The 13,809-nt window shown below is 40.2% G+C and overlaps 1 protein-coding gene across 1 annotated transcript in view; it reads right to left on the bottom strand.

Annotated features, from left to right (window-relative positions):
- The window catches only part of FBXL7 (F-box and leucine rich repeat protein 7), a 436,126-nt gene that overhangs the window by 99,921 nt on the left and 322,396 nt on the right, over nt 1-13,809 (bottom strand). The window lies entirely within an intron of this gene.

Here is a 13,809-nt window from a genome sequence, read left to right on the forward strand (position 1 = left end):
GAGAGCACCAAAGCATTAAGAACTTTGTCAGGTTCGTACAGCTTCTAAGTGGCAGATTTGTGATATGAACTTCTTGAAGAGAAGCCAGTTAAGGCCACAGGATTTATAATCAGAAAGATGTGCATTTAAGATTGTCTGGAGAGCTTCTCCTCCATCGGGTTCAGAGAAACAATATTTTTATCCCTTTTATGTATGTGTCTCTCATGGAAGATGGAGATGTGAAAAAAACAAAGCCACCTGTGCCAAAGAATAATTTTCAAAGTTTAAAAATATGGCCCTCATATAAGCAGAGAATGAACTGGTGTAAAAATACTCTTTAACTCTTTATGAGGGAGCCAACCAGAAGAATATGCTGATTCAAAAGTGCGTAAGAAGAATATATAGGCAGAGAAGAAAAAAATTTGGAATAAGGTTGCTGGGCCAGATACAAAATTGGACAAAAATCTGCATAGTAACATGTAACATCCCACAATCTAGGCTTTTAGTTAATAGTTCGTGATTAAAACAAAGTTATGTTCCCTAAATAAGCATACAGTCCTTGCGTGGATTTGTTAACCAATGCTCCACCTATATGATACTGAAATGGCATACTGCCCTCTGTTTGCCTTATTTCCAAGTTTTGGATAACTTTTCTTAACTCCTGGTAAACATTTTCCTGGAAACTGAAAATAGACTAACAAGTACAATAAAGATACTAACGTTTTATTTAAAGATGGCTCTACAGTTCAACATTTTATTTTATTTATTTATTTTTTTTTATTTTTATTTTTATTTTTTTTTTAATTTATTTATTATTATTATACTTTAAGTTGTAGGGTACATGTGCATAACGTGCAGGTTTGTTACATATGTATACTTGTGCCTTGTTGGTGTGCTGCACCCATCAACTCGTCATTTACATCAGGTATAACTCCCAATGCAATCCCTCCCCCCTCCCCCCTCCCCCCTCCCCATGATAGGCCCCGGTGTGTGATGTTCCCCTTCCTGAGTCCGAGTGATCTCATTGTTCAGTTCCCACCTATGAGTGAGAACATGCGGTGTTTGGTTTTCTGTTCTTGTGATAGTTTGCTAAGAATGATGGTTTCCAGCTGCATCCATGTCCCTACAAAGGACACAAACTCATCCTTTTTGATGGCTGCATAGTATTCCATGGTGTATATGTGCCACATTTTCTTAATCCAATCTGTCACTGATGGACATTTGGGTTGATTCCAAGTCTTTGCTATTGTGAATAGTGCCGCAATAAACATACGTGTGCATGTGTCTTTCTGGCAGCATAATTTATAATCCTTTGGGTATATACCCAGTAATGGGATGGCTGGGTCATATGGTACATCTAGTTCTAGATCCTTGAGGAATCGCCATACTGTTTTCCATAATGGTTGAACTAGTTTACAATCCCACCAACAGTGTAAAAGAGTTCCTATTTCTCCACATCCTCTCCAGCACCTGTTGTTTCCTGACTTATTAATGATTGCCATTCTAACTGGTGTGAGATGGTATCTCATTGTGGTTTTGATTTGCATTTCTCTGATGGCCAGTGATGATGAGCATTTTTTCATGTGTCTGTTGGCTGTATGAATGTCTTCTTTTGAGAAATGTCTGTTCATATCCTTTGCCCACTTTTTGATGGGGTTGTTTGTTTTTTTCTTGAAAATTTGTTTGAGTTCTTTGTAGGTTCTGGATATTAGCCCTTTGTCAGATGAGTAGATTGCAAAAATTTTCTCCCATTCTGTAGGTTGCCTGTATAATTTACACAATTGCCTAGATGGTAAAAAGAGCCTCTGGAGGTTTCTGATGCAATTTCTTATGGACTGTTATATTCTACGAGTAGAAATCAGATCTTCCCTATAAAAGTGTTACTTAAATATGTGTTTCAAATGAAAATGCTCATTTTTGTCAAAGTAGTCAATATCATCATGAAAATTTTAGAATGTCCATGCCCTTCCTCTCAAACAGTACTGAAAAGCCAATGCAAGAAAGGGAAAGTGATGGATTTAAGGTGATATTCCCCACCTGGATAGAAAGACCAACAAGCCTCCTTCCACTGTTACAACCTCTCTTAGCTCGAATATGGGTCTCTGTGCATCATAGAGAAAAATGGCAAAGCCCTGCCTCATCAGCTAATAACAAGGTTAGGGTAAATTTGGAAAGACTTGTCTTGTGTCACTACTGCTTTACAGAGGAGAGCCTTGTTCCATGTTCGCTGAAATTCAATCATGAGGGAAGATACTGGAGCTGTTCTGCCTCAGCAAAGCTGAGTAAATAACACACTCTGGGACTGCTCTAATCTCAATGTCTGTGTTCCCCTAAAATTCCTATGTTGAAACTTCACTAATTGGTGATGGTATTAGATAATGGGGCCTTTAGGAAGTGATTAGGTTATGAGGGCTCTGACCTCATGAATGAGATGAGTGCCCTTATCAAAGGGACTCCAGAGAGCTTCCCGTCCTTCCACCATGTGAGGACACAGCAAGAAGGTGCCATCTCTCAGCCAGAGACTGAGCCCTAGTGGGGCCTTGATCATGGACTCCCCACCTTCTAGAACTATAAGAAGTAGATTTCTGTTGTTGTATTAGTCCGCTTTCATTCTGCTGATAAAGACATACCTGAGACTTGGCAATTTACAAAAGAAAGAGGTTTAATGGATTCACAGTTCCACACGGCTGGGGAGGCTTCACAATCATGGTGGAAGGTGAAAGGCATGTCTCATATGAGGGCAGACAAGAGAAGAGAACTTGTGTGGGAAAACTGTCCTTTACAAAACCATCAGATCTCATGAGGCTTATTCACTATCATGAGAATAGCACGGGAAAGACCCGCCCCCATGATTCAATTACCTTCCACCGGGTCCCTTCCACAACATGTGGGAATTGTGGGAGCTACAATTCAAGATGAGATTTGGGTGGGGACCCAGCCAAATGATATCAACAGGCCGCCTAGTTCATGGTATTTTGTTACAGGCAGCCCAAAAGGACTAAGACAGGGACTGTCTTTGAATTTCTGTCTCAATCATCCCGACGTGCAGAACGAAGCCCTCTGAGATCTCTCATTGCCTTGGTTCCTCTCTGTCTTTGGATAAAGAGAGTTTCTACAAACTCAGTGTTGTTTGTCACCAAAGTGTCTGTCTTAGCTTTCCTTGTTCTACTGATAGCCACTTGCAAAACCTCCTTAAACTAGCTGTTTTCAAGATGGTTAACTCAAATGCCTTGTGTTAAGAAGGTTCAGTTGAACCTGACATGAAATCAAGATGTTTTCAGTCATATTTCTGATAATTATTCCAAAGTCTGTTACCTTTGAATATATAACTTCACATGGAGGTCTAACAAACTGGTATTTGTTAAGGAACAAATGACTCCCTTACTTGATTTATTCCCTAGTGTCATTTCTAGGATTTGAAAAACAAGCTTTAAACAGATGTAACAAAATAATATTTCATGATATTACAAGGCTGCTATTCTCAAAGATTACTTGCTCCTATTATCTTTTTTCTTCACTACTGAGGCAACATAAATAGCTTCCTCCATGTACTTCCCTTAGGGAAAGGGTGATACAAGGAGAGCTTCAAAACAAGCTCTCGAAAGTCTTAGTAGAAACAAGACTCTTTAAAGCCAGAATAATCTAAATTCATCAGAAAGGTCCAGGACTTCCCAGAAAGAAAAAGATGTGTAGGTTCCATTAACCAGAGTCTAAAGTAGGAAGGACTTCCCATCCTTGGAAGAGGGCTTGAGGGGTGTGGACAGAGCAAGGGCCATGGGCAATGGCAGGGCATGGTGGCTTTACCAAGGGGCAAGTCACAACCTGGGGCTGCCATGGGTTCAGATAGGTGTCTACTGTCTTCATTCCTAATGAAAAGATGCTGTCCATGTCCCCTTCTCATATCCTGCCCCTTCCCTCCCCTCCACTATCCCTCCAGAATTTACACCTATAAAGGGGAATTTCTCTATAAAGGGGAATTTTCTCTCCGTGCTCCATGACAACAGCCTGGAGTTCTCCAACAATGTTTCCCAGAGTGCATTTCACAGAACACAGTCTGTGGAAAACAGAATTATTGGCTCACCCTGCACATTAGCCAATTAAAGATTTTATAAGAGTTTTGTGCTTAACAGGGTCATGTCCTAGTGTTTCCCCCCAGTATTGGACCATAGAAATCCATTAAAACACAGACACCTCTTTCCCGGGAATCGTACTGACACCCTGTGAGACTAGCTGTTGTTTGAATGGCACTTTGGAGACCACCGGGCCAGGTTCCTGGCTATGCAGTCAGTGTGCCCTGGGTTTGCCTCCTGTTCCAGGTCTTCCCCAAATAGCGAGAATACCACTTAGTATTACTGGAGGTATCAGGAGAGACGGTGCCATGTAAAATGCACGAACTGGTATGTGATAAGGTCTGAAAAATGCCCTGTCTCCTCCCTTCCCACCTCTTCTCAGATACCTGAGAACAAAACAATCGCAAATTCCCTTCACAAGCTACTTATTCCATCATGCAAGGGGTGAGATTATAGGCAGTTTGAGAAGACTGTTGCAGTACCAAGAGTCACAATGATAGCAGCAGCAGTTCATGAGTGATGCCAGTTAACCCTGTAACTGCTGTATTTTCAGCAAAGGCATGGATGATAAGGATGCCATTGGGTTTCACATTTTGTCTACAGATTCAGAGAAAGTACTAGACTCCAGGACAGAGGCCTCACTGCTTGAGACTCTCCAGATACAGTAATTGGAGGAAAGTAGACTCTAAGGGTAAAAACAACAAGGGGAGGGAATCTGCCCTGGGGTGGGCAGTGGGCAGCTCCAGGGAGAGGACTGGGCATTGAGCCTGAGTGCTGGGCCTGGGTGCTCCACTGGCATCCCCCCTCCCCTCCACCATCTTCTCTCCCTTTGGGCAAAGTAGATAGGGAGCAAAACTGGCCTCAAGGTCAATATATGACTAATAAACATAAATCAGAAAAGGTTCAACCTCACTAGTAATGCAGGATATGTGTAATAATTAAAACAATAAGCTGCACTTTGGGAACAGTGGTGGGCCCCAGTCTGGTGGGGCCTGAGGTTTGTACGACTTGAGGGTCTCCTCTAACATTGGAGAAGAAGGAGATTGAAGTCGTACCTGATTGTGTTAAAAATGTCTAACCTTTGCAAAATTTTCCTTTTTGTTTTGTTTTGCTTTGTTTAGATGGAGTCTCACCCTGTGGTCCAGACTGGAGTGCAGTGGCATGATCTTGGCTTACTGCAACTCTGCCTCCCAGGTTCAAGTGATTCTCCTGCCTCAACCTCCTGAGTAGCTGGGATTACAGGTATGTGCCACCATGCCCCATTAATTTTTGTATTTTTAGTAGAGATGGGGTTTCACCACGTGGGCCAGGCTAGTCTCGAACTCCTGACCTCAAGTGATCTGCCCGCCTTGGCCTCCCAAAGTGCTGGGGTTACAGGTATGAGCCACGCCCAACCACCTTTGCTAAATTTTCAAAAACCTATGTGAATATATTCCCAAGACCTTGGAAGGACCCAGGTTCGGAGAAGAGATGAGGCTGGGGAGCTGAAGTGTAAGTCTCACTGGCTTCAGAATAAATGCAGCTTTGCTGGGGAGAGTTTGAAACAGGGGGAGATCTGGGCAAAAAACGTGCTAAATGGGTTTTTCTTTGCTCATTTGTCATCACAACATATAATTCTCTGGGTATGTCTCAAGATGTAAATGATTCAGATTTCAGTTTTATTTTAAATTACCCAAATTATTATACTATACTAGAGAAGACAGAAAACCTGAAGGCAATCACTTTTCAGGATCTTTACAAAGGAAATACCCAAGTGTCGCACCTTATTATTTTAATAACAAAATGGTGATATATTAAAAGAAAATCTTGATGTTCAAACTTTTCAAAGTTATGATCCCACTGCAGAATAACAATTAATATTCTTTACTTTCAGGAGCACTTTTAGGAAAATACAGACTGAGTGAGGACAGGCAAACTTATATGCTGGTGAATTTTAAAGCAAAGAAAGCCAGTGCTATTAAGATGAAAATAATTGCATACGATTTTGAATCTTAAACCATTACCATATGTTACTTGGGTAACTCCCAACATTAGAAAAAATGTAGGAATGGAAAAAAATCTGTTTTATTTTTAACCGTTTATTTCTTGAGATGATGTTGGACCATGCTTCTGTTTGTTTGTTTTATAATTTCAACTTTTATTTTACATGCAGAGGGTACATATAGAACATTTAAATGCACATCAACAGCAGCTGCAGCTTTTCATAAGAAGACTTATTTAAAAATTCTACAGTATTTTTGCAGTTACCAATTTCCAGGGACTAATGGCAAACAAACAATACAACAAGCAAAAACAAAAGAAGTTGTAACCAATGAGCTGCAATAACAGCAGCAGCAACAACAACAAAGACAATGACTGTAGCAGACAAGGATAAAAATGAAGACTTAAGATGACCCTGAAGGTTGAATGGTTAATTCAGGGTCACCATTAAATAAGAATATGAAAATCTATTGTCATTTAATTATCTGGTTAATGCAACCTGAAAACCCAAGCTATATTAAAAACCTAATAATGCGGGGCAGTGACCTGGGCTTCAGTAGGTCATGAATCTTTCACCATTCAAATTAAGGGTGCATGACTAACACTGATCTTTTTGCATGCTTCACTTCAGCTATTTAATTAAAAATGCTAATAGCCTAAAGGCCAGATAACTTTTCAGAAATCAAAAAGTATTAGCATTTGTGGCCTTGTCTTCAATCTGTTTCTCAGATCCACTGAAGTTGTCTCCTGTAAGTTGACAAATGATTTGGCAAACACTATGTATGAATTATATCCAGACTGGCCATATTCTGGTTATCAACTATATCTAAGATTTCTACCAAATTCTGTTCAGCCTTTCCAACATAACATGGCAAGTCAGGGAGAGACTAAACCTAAAAGTCCTTCCTTGGCACTGCAGGTCTGCTGGACCCCAGAACTTTAAGTCCTTGGGTCTCCCAGAGTTCCTGATTCATTTTCAGGTGCCTCCCACCTTGTTACCTGAGTCTACAGTGCAGACAGTCGAGAAGCCATCTCAGAAGGTGTTCAATTAATAGAGAAGGTTCCCAGCTGGAGGGGATTTATATGTTTTATTCAGTTAATGAAAACAACCCTTTAAAGCTATATTTTAAAAATTCAACTAGGGTTCATTCATTCATTCAACCTAAGATTGCCAGATTAAATACAAGACACTCAGGTAAACCTGAATTTCATGTAATAAATTATTTCTTAGTACATGTGTGTCCCAAATAATGCATGAGATATATTTATACCAAAAAAATACTATGTCATTTTCTTAAAAATCAAATTTATCTCAGTGTTTTATATCTTTATTTGCTAAGTCTGGCAATTCTAACTCAATCTTATACTAATAATAGCCAGCAACAACACCTACATAGTACTGACTACACTTGGCACTTAAAATGTTTTATGTGTTCTTAATTCTTGCAATAACCTCATAAGATAGGTATTATTTCCATTTTTCAGGTATGATGTGAAATTGGAAGCACAGAGGAATCGAACAAACATTGTCTTATGAAATTCGGTATCTTCCACCCGAATGCCTAAAGCCTGGATGGTTGCCTCTCTTGCAGAGATGGGCAGGGCCAAGGTTTTCCACAGAAAACAGTTCTGAGCTGCTTGAACATAAGGACAAATGCTTGATCAAGGTCCTTAACAATTTTTGGCATGGAGTGTTGTTGTATAATTGTAGTCTGGAAAATATTCACAGCAGGTGTTACCAATTGCCCTCATAAGGATATTGAATTTTAAGAAATTAAAGTCTGGGTGAGCCTTCCAAGATAAACTGGCTGCAATGCATGCCTCTTAGTAGCAGCCATGGTTTGAATGTTTGCCTCCTCCCAGACTCATGGTGAGATTTGATTGCCATTGTAATGGTATACGGAGGGGAGACCTCTGAGTGGTGATTGGGCTGTGATGGCTCTGTCCTCCGGAATGGATTAACGTCGTTATCGTGGAGTGGATTCACTGGTAAGTTCAGACCCTTTTCTCTCTTTCTCTCACTCTGTTGCCTTTTGCCATGTGATGACATACCAAGAAGGCCCTTACCAGATACTGATACCTTGATATTGAACTTCCCAGCCTAAAGAACTGTGAACCAATAAATTTCTGTTTATTATAAATTACTAATTTTCAAGCATTCTTGAAATTATAGAATTTTTTTTGTTATAGAAGAACAAAATAATTCTTTTGTTATAGAAGAACAAAATCAACTAAAACAACAGCTGATGATTTGACCTGCTTTTTTTTGGGTATAAGCTATTCAATTGAGCGCCAATGACCCCAAAAATGAAGACTTCTGTTTTAACATAATTTCATTTATTATGCACTTCTCATATGCCAGGTCTAGGAAAACCAAAGATACCTAAGGAATTTAAATGTAATATACTGAATGTTAGTATAGAGATACACACAGAATCTACACAAAGGCAGAGCAGAGCAGGGTGATACATCTCCAGATTAGGGGACTGTAAGGATGTCTTTGTGGAGGAGATGATGGCTGAACTAAACCATAAGGAATGAGGAAGAGTTCATGGGGCAGGAAGCAGGGAAGGTGATTATAGGTGAAGAAGACAGAAAAATGGAGAGAACCTTGTCTCTCATTATTAGGCAGCTAGATCCATCATCCTTTGTGCACATTTCTTATGGGGGGGGGGGGGGGGGAAAGCCACAGGTACAGCCCAGAGGAGAATGTCTGATTCTGAGCAATGGCAGGAGACTATGAGAAGAAGCACAGTTTTACTCTGTTATTTCAAGACTCTCCTCATTTTAACATTATTTTTGATGGTGCTGAAATAGCCTAAGGCACACTACTAGGTCTCAGGGTATGTTGCATGGATCAAAGACAAAGTCACAGAAAATGTTAGTGCTGGCTGGGTACAGTGGATCATGTGTGTAATCCCAGCACTTAGGGAGACTGAGGTGGGCAGATCACTTGAGGACAGGAGTTCGGGACCAGCCTGGCCAACATGGTGAAATCCTGTCTTTACTGAAAATACAAAAATTAGCTGGGTGTGGTGGCAGGTGCCTGCAATCTCAGCTACCCAAGAGGCTGAGGCACAAGAATTGCTAGAACCCGGGAGATGGAGGTTGCAGTGAGCAGAGATTGAGACACTGCACTCCAGCCTGGGTGACAGAGTGAGACTGTCTCAACAAAATAAAAGAAAAAGGAAAAAGAAAATGTTGGTGCTATCTTTCCTCACTCTGTACTTAAAAGATTGAACTCTACACCCTATAGACGTTACTTTCTCAAAGTACAAAAGTTTTTAAAGCTAAATACTTTCTTTAAGAGTTTCTCAACTTTAGACATTTAGCATTAGATATGGAGTCTTTTAAAACGTTTTCAAATGTGAGCTCTCTCTAGCATTTTCATATTAAGCTGTCGCTAAGGAGTGAAAGTAAAGACTTCGAAAAGAACTGGAGCTGATGTTGGTTAGACATCCCAAAATATCACAAAAATGTTGGCTTCAATGTATTTAATTTTGCCCCTTAAAAGAAGTCTTATTCTAGGCCTGGTGCCTGCTACCTAGCGAAGAAATGTTGGCTGTGTCCTCAAACTTCCAACTCCCATCTTATAATTTTAAGTTCACAAAAAAATCTCCTTAAGGAAGCTTATAGGATATACTTCAGGCATAGTGCAGTGAGCACTAGCCGGGGAATCAGTGGAACCTGGGTTTGCTCCTGGTTTTGTTTCTTAGTTGGGCAAATCAAACCGTTGAGGTTCTCCTTTTCTTCCTCTCTTAAATAAGACAACTGAAGTTGACACTTACTCTAAAGAATTCTAATGCTATAACTTGAGCTGTTAGATGGAATTACTTTTACCTGGGTGCATTTCAAATCTTTGGCAATTTAGAAAAACCATACGAGAACTGGGATAGTATCCAGGAAACAGATGACAATGCCTTCCACCCATCCTACTGTGTAGGAATTCAGAAATTAAGAAACACTTCAAATCAAATTTTCACAGTTTTATATATTACAACAAAATTGAGAATAATTAATTCCTTTGATACAAATATGACAGGTCTACTTTATTCAAATGCACAGGTGAGTTCTTTCTGTTGGCTAGAAGCTGGTGAAAACCTCTAACAATTCTAAATAAGCAAATTACAAAGTTGTTCTACTAATGAGTTGTAAGATCTATTTGATATTTTACAACAATGTATATGGTGTTTTAATGAATTGAGACCTTATATTCCTATAAAGTTTCCCCCCCCCCCCCAAATAAAGATGGTTTCACTGGACCAAGTTCAGATAATATTAACATTCCTGGACAAATTCCAAACTTTCTTTGGTTTTTAGTAATCATACAGGAATAAGAGTGACTACAACAGTTCTATTAATACATTTACTTCTGTCAGAAGCCATATTAGCAAGCATAACAAGAAAACATAAGAAAATAAACACTGAAAATTGGGCTTTTAAGGCATCCATCATAGCTTATGGATTTTATTAACTAAATGCCAAAATAATTAAATTACTGTGAAATTTTAACTAAATGTTTATTATTTACTTTGGCTTAAAATAAAAAACCCAGAAAGTTTATAATATCTCATGTTCCAAAATTAATATATTTGATTTACGAAAATAAAAACATATCACAATGAATTAGGTTCACATCTAAAACTCACAGACTGGCTTTGACACTGCTTGTGCATTGTGGAAACTCTTCTAGCTTCTCAGAATCTTGGTTTCAAAACTGAAAAGACTGGCCTGACAATTTTAAAACTGTCTTCAAGCTATGAAAGTTTATGATTCAGGAAACAGCTTTCAAAAACTACTGAGAGGACCCTGAAACTCTTCTGCTAGATCAATTCCAAATATCTAGTGTAAAAAATGTAAAAAACATTCAGTGTTTTCCAACATGACTCAGTGGATGAGACTGGATTATTTTAGACCAAGCAATACCGATAAAGGAAGCTTAGAAGGTTTGTCTTCCATGAGAAAGAAAATTGCTATTGTTTTAAATCAATAGACGGTACGTTTTCCTTTGAATTGCACTTAGCTTTTTAATAGCTAATTTAAGCTATAGAAAACCTTTTAACTTTTTTTTCTATTTTAATTAAGTTTTCAATCTGGAACTTTCTTGAGAAAAGCACTTTAGCAACTCTGGAGAACAGTAGAGGGCGCCACGGTCACAAGCAAAACAAACAAACAAAAACCTTGGCGTCACAGAGGGGGCCGGGAAGTGCCGAGGACCGCATCTGAGAAAATAAGCCACAGTCAGGTGGGAGCAACACATTTTCAAAATGCATTTAAGAAACTGTCAGTGAAAATTGTCTACCTTTTTTTTTTTTTTTTTTTTTTGAGATGGAGTCTTGCTCTGTCGCCCAGGCTGGAGTGCAGTGGCATGATCTCTGCTCACTGCAACCTCCGCCTCCCGGGTTCAAGAGATTCTCCTGCCTCAGCCTCCCGAGTAGCTGGGACTACAGGCGCCCGCCACCACGCCTGGCTAATTTGTATATTTTTAGTAGAGACAGGGTTTCACCATGTTGGTCAGGCTGGTCTCATTGGTCAGGCTGGTCTCGAACTCCTGATCTCAAGTGATCCGCCCACCCCAGCCTCCCAAAGTGCTGGGATTACAGGCGTGAGCCACCGTGCCCGGCTAAAATGGTCTACGTTTAATCTCAGTATCCATTTCCAGATCAAGTGTTAGGATTCTCGTTCTTGGATATTTGCTGGTACATTTAATTCACTTTGGGACACTGTATTTGAAAGAGGAGGTAATGCCAATTTGAAGTGTGCTCAGGGCAGGTGGAACTGGAGGCAGAAAGAGGGTGTGGGTCTCTGAGGAGTCACTGAAGACACAGGCTGGGTCATTGAAGGCTAGAATCCTTGGGGTGGCATCTTTGTACACTTGAGATGGTCTTATGTGAGACATCAGTACGGCTTGCTGGAGGGCACAGGTTTAGGGCAGATGAAACTCACAGGAAGGCAGGTCTGGGTTAACTGAGCGAGCGAGCTTTCAAGCCACTAGAGCAGCAGAGCTGCCCACAAGTGACTCAGATAACTTGGGAAGCCTCCAAGCAATGGCTACCAGCACCACATTCACAGATCTCAAAATTTATGAATCTGATGAGAGGTTGAATTTGATAACTAAGAGTCTACAAATCTACAGCATTAATTACACTTGTCATTAGGTCAAATTATAGAGTCTGATTTTCTTCTAGGAAATATGTGTGAGATTATACGTGCTTTTAAACATAAATCCATTATTTCCAAATGACAGGTTATAATGACTGTGATGAGCTCAGAGATCTGTTATTGAAACAAACTAATGATTATACTTGTTAAATTAAGTATGGGAATGATTAAAGAATTTGCTAATAGATATTCTCTGTTGACACACATTGGACTCAGTGGGGTGTCTGGTTATAATGTAAATGTGTCTACTCATCCACAAATAAGCACATACACCCACAAAGACATTCACATTTATATGCAGAGAAATAGAAAACGGTTTATATGGCAACAGGCATTCTTCTTATGAGGCATATTAGACCTGTCTAGTTATCACAAGAGGTAATGCAAACACATTTAAAGGTTGATTCCTTGGGTTTGAATCCAGTCTTTATGTTTTATTGACTGCGTGGCCCTGGACAACTTAATCTATCTCAAGGGTCCCTGGAATGGTAGGATGGTCATAAGCATCACCTGGGCACCTGCTAGAAATGCAAATTCTCAGGCCCCACTGTGGCCCTCCCAAATCAGAAAATCTGGTGGTGAGACCCAAAGATCTATTTCACCAAGCCTTCTAGGTGACTTACTATGCACACTAACATCTGGGAACCGCTATTCTATCTCTGTGTGCCTCAGTGTCCTCATCATGAAATGGGGGCAAATCGGGTTATTTTGAGATATGAGCTAATGCACATCTACAGTGATGAGAACAGTGCATGGTACCTGCTAAGCCATATGAAAGGGTGGGATAATATTACTATACTAACACCCTGCAAGAAAAAGAAAAAAAAAAAAAAAAAGAGCAACCAGCTCAAATGTTCATCCTGTTTAGAATAGAAAAATGGGGGAAAACTGCTATTGTGCTAAGTACGATAATTAAAATAACGAGACCCACTGGAATGTGGAATGGAGAAATATCCAGGCTTCTTAATCCAGGGCTTACAGGAATTTCTAGGGAGGAAAGGCTGGTCAAGCTGCCCTGGAAAGCAGCCTCTTGCCCTCATTGCCTGGGTCTGCACACTCCACTTTTGCATGTTTCTTTTTTTCTTTTTGTTTGTTTTGTTTTGTTTTTGAGACGGAGTCATGCTGTCACCCAGGCTGGAGTGCAGTGGTGCGATCTCGGCTCACTGCAACCTCTGCCTCCTGGGTTCAAGCGATTCTCCTGCCTCAGCCTCCTGCGTAGCTGGGACTACAGGCGCCCGCCACCTCGCCCAGCTATTTATTTTTATTTTTATATTTTTTTTGTATTTCTAGTAGAGACAGCTTTCACTATGTTGGCCAGGATGGTCTCGGTCTCCTGACCTTGTGATCTGCCTGACTCAGCCTCCCAAAGTGCTGGGTTTACAGGCGTGAGCCACCACACTGGGTCACACTTTTCCATGTTTTCAGGGACATGATTTTGGTTGAAAGCTAGTCCACACCAAACCCTACAGAAAATGATTTTTACTGAGGCAGCAAACAGAGCTTGGTCTCAAATGTTAGGCTCTCATGTCCACTCCCGAGATAGAAGTTAATTGGGAGCTTGGCAGTTCTTGTAACTAAGAAATTAGAGATCAGCTAATTCAGGCACCATAAGGATAAG

This window comes from Macaca thibetana, chromosome 6 (assembly GCF_024542745.1).
Source record: "Macaca thibetana thibetana isolate TM-01 chromosome 6, ASM2454274v1, whole genome shotgun sequence".
Taxonomy (NCBI): domain Eukaryota; kingdom Metazoa; phylum Chordata; class Mammalia; order Primates; family Cercopithecidae; genus Macaca; species Macaca thibetana.